The following is a 3,542-nucleotide window of genomic DNA, read 5'->3' as shown; positions in this document are numbered from 1 at the left end:
GAAATGCACCTCGTTCGACTGTATGAAGAGAGCCATGGTGGAGCTATCAGACTATGCATACCTGACTGGTATGAGGCTAGCACTAAGCAGTATTCAGCCTTCTCAAAGGATGTTTTGCCAAATATGAACTAGTTTCTGACCTTTCCTACTTCTGTGTAATAATATGTTTCATGTTTCAACATGTTTCTAATATCCTTTTTCCTCTACTGCATAACTAGATTTTGTATGTATGGACAGACAGACAGTCATCCTCCTTAACATCTCCTATCCACCTCTTTTATTTCAGACTCACAATTCATATAGAGAATGATTTTGCTACTGTATATTTGTAAATGTAATGTTTTATAATTGTATTACATTTAATGTAGTATGTCCTTATGAGTTTGTAATGTAAAATGTTGTTTGCAATAATTTTGCAATGTATAATATTTGTAGAATGCTTTTTGTGATGTAACCTGGAGCTTTTCTCACCAGCCCTCCACTGAAAATGGTTACCATGTGGACCCAGCCAGACTTTCCAGGTAAACAAATGAAAATAAATAAAGATGCGACAATACGAACAAAAGATAATTGACTTTAATAATTACATTTGTTTTTGGTGTCATTTGAAGGGTATATAATATTTGTCAGCAGGGAAGATATGATCAACAGACCATGCTGCTTTGTCAGAGAAGCTCTGCACCTGTCCCCTCTAGGCTTTTGAATATTGGCTAAAACATTGTATACCCCATAGTGCTTTGCCAACCTGAAACAACTTCTAGCATAGCAAAATCAACCCAAGAAGATCTAAAGGAGTTACTGCTCAATGCCAGGAGTCTAAACAAAAAACTCCATTCCTTGTAAGCATCCCTCCCATTGAAGAATTTAGACGTATGTGAATTTACTGAGACATGGTTTAAAGCCATGGGGAGCACCCCACCATTGCAGGGCTACAATGACGTCCACATATTTAGACAAGCTACTGCACAGGAAGGGATAAAAGGTAGAGGTGTCTCAATCTGTATCAAAAGCAAACACACATCAAAACTGTTCAAACTGTATGATGCACTTAAACATTTCCAAGTCAACTTTACCATAGGCAAAGTCCCATACCATACCCTTGCAAGCTCTAGGTTCCCTCTATGACACAGGAAACCCATACCACATACTTAAGTGTGTCAAAGTTACCCCTCATTCAACCCACCACCATTCTCATGGGCAACTTTAACTACTCCATTATAAACTTGGAATAATACACAATCCCAAACATACAGGGCCATAGAGTCCTGGATTTGGTAAATAAAAACATTTTGGACCAGCTAGTCCAAATGCCCATGAGTGGCTCTAACATCCTCCTGGACCTGGGCCTCTCAAACATGGAAAAACAATGCACCCCCAGTGTAATGTAATTTCTAGTCAGGTTAGACCATAAAGCATTTTCCTTTGAAATAAAAGTAAGACCATGGAATTCAGCTAACTCAGGAATTTTCAGGAACTATTCTAAGATGCACTTCCTACTATTAAGTGATACACTGGCAAAATTCCAGACCCCCCTAAACCCTGGGAATATCATTTATTGTGTGGAATTGTTCACAGAAGGCCTATACAACCCTATAAATAGCTGCCCAGAGACAGCTGTACCTACCAGGAATAAGTAGAGGACAAACTAGAAAAAAGCTGCACTTATGTATTCTAAACATCAATAGGTTGTACAATAAAAGGAGGAAAACCATGACAAAAATTAGGAAGTGCAAAGCTCAGGAAGATAAAAACTCACTCACCTAAACAAGAGACTTGGAAGGTTATTCAAGTCTACAAAAGCCAGCTTTGAGGTAAAAATAGCCTTTCAGGCCAAGGGCAACCACAAGGCTTTCTTCATCCATTTCCGCAACTCAACGGTTATACACAACAATGTGCTGGACTTGTTTTTAATGGAACCACTTAGAGCTGGATAATATCAAAGATTGAAATAATACTAATTTCATGAACTTTAATCATACTTTGACTTAGGAAAGGGGTCCAGTACCATCATGGTATTAGAAGTCCAAAAGACTTGAAGAAATTAAACCAAAGCTGAAAAATGTTGCAAACTTACTGGCCAAAAAATTAGCTCCAATTTTACTCCCCTCCCCTCAACAAATAATCCAAAGGAAATTATCTTGAATATAACTCCACCAACTATTACTAGAGATGCCTGAATCTACTAACCAAGGCCAAAAACACTTCATAGATGGGCCCAGATAATATCTCAGGATGTCTGCTTAATAACAAGAAACATGACCTATCAGTACCACTAGATCCACTGTTTAAAATTAGCTTCCAAATAGGCTTCATGCTAAGTGACTGGAGTACTGCAACTGTTAACACTCTGCACAAGTCCAGGCCATCTATGGACTGTGGTAACTACAGCCCCATAAGGTTGACTAGTCTTACATGCAAGGCCATGAAAAGAATTAACATGAAAATGATAAACTATGTCATAGGAAACCTTCAGACATTGAACCCAACCCAGTTTGGTTTCATCAAGGGCAGGTCATGCCTACGCAACCTGGTGGACATCTTTGAGAAGGTCACCAAAGCAATGGATGATGGCAAAATGCTGCTTACAGCCTTACCTTGACCAGGCCAAGACATTCAATATAATATCCATAGGTTCATAGATTAGTACTAGGCTAACTGCACTTATGGGTCGTTTTAAGGCAGGCCAATTAACACATGTGAGAATCAAACCCTGCATCTTCTGTCTGTAAGGTAAACACTTTAACCATTATGCCAACCTCCCACCCTAAAAAGCCATCCTTGAAGGGGGCACCCAGATTTGAACTGGGAACCTCTTGATCTATAGTCAAATGCTCGACCACTGAGCTATTCCCTCATGTACCTTGGACATTGTAGACAAACACATGAAATTAGATATATCACATATGTAACCTGGTGGATAGCTATCTGGTTTACAGTTAGGACCCAAGAAGTTAGGATATGGGAGTCTACCCAAAGGAGATCAGTCACTATCAAAGTCCCTAAGGGCTCCTTTTTGATATCTTCTTCTTTAAGTTCGAGGCCAATGTCAAGGGAATCTGGCTGACCAAGACTGTATATGATTGCAAACCAGGCATGTCATAGAATCCCCTGAAGTCACAAATATTCTCCTAGAAGGCCTGATACAGACTAATAACTGGTGTCAGAGCCATGGTCTACAACTCAGTGCCAAAAAAAATGCATAATAATATGCTGTGGGAAAATGGATGCCCCTAGAAAGTACTACATTAATAATGCACTCCAAGAGTTGACCCATAGTTAAGGCCTTGGAAATATATATAGAAGGACTTGGAAATATATATAGACAGTAACTTTGCCTTTGACCATCATGTTCCAGTGGTAGTAAGGAAATCATTCCACGTTGTACAAGCTATAACTAAGGGCATGTCACCTAGGTCCACAATGTCATTGTTCCTCTGTACTGAGCCATCATTAGACCAGTTATTGAGCACAATGTCCCTTTCTGTATTTACCTGACTTGGCATATACAATGACTGGAATGTCCACAAAGATTCTTCACAAAC

The 3,542-nt window shown here is 39.3% G+C and overlaps 1 non-coding gene across 1 annotated transcript; it reads right to left on the bottom strand.

Annotated features, from left to right (window-relative positions):
• Positions 1-2,779: 2,779 nt before the first annotated feature.
• On the bottom strand, positions 2,780-2,854 carry TRNAY-AUA. Its single transcript has one exon. It is a non-coding gene; the product is annotated as a tRNA-Tyr (tRNA).
• Between the last annotated feature and the right edge of the window lie 688 nt (positions 2,855-3,542).

This window comes from Protopterus annectens, chromosome 17.part0 (assembly GCF_019279795.1).
Source record: "Protopterus annectens isolate FY-2018-M chromosome 17.part0, PAN1.0, whole genome shotgun sequence".
NCBI lineage: Eukaryota > Metazoa > Chordata > Ceratodontiformes > Protopteridae > Protopterus > Protopterus annectens.
This window is presented reverse-complemented; position numbering and strand designations above follow the sequence as displayed.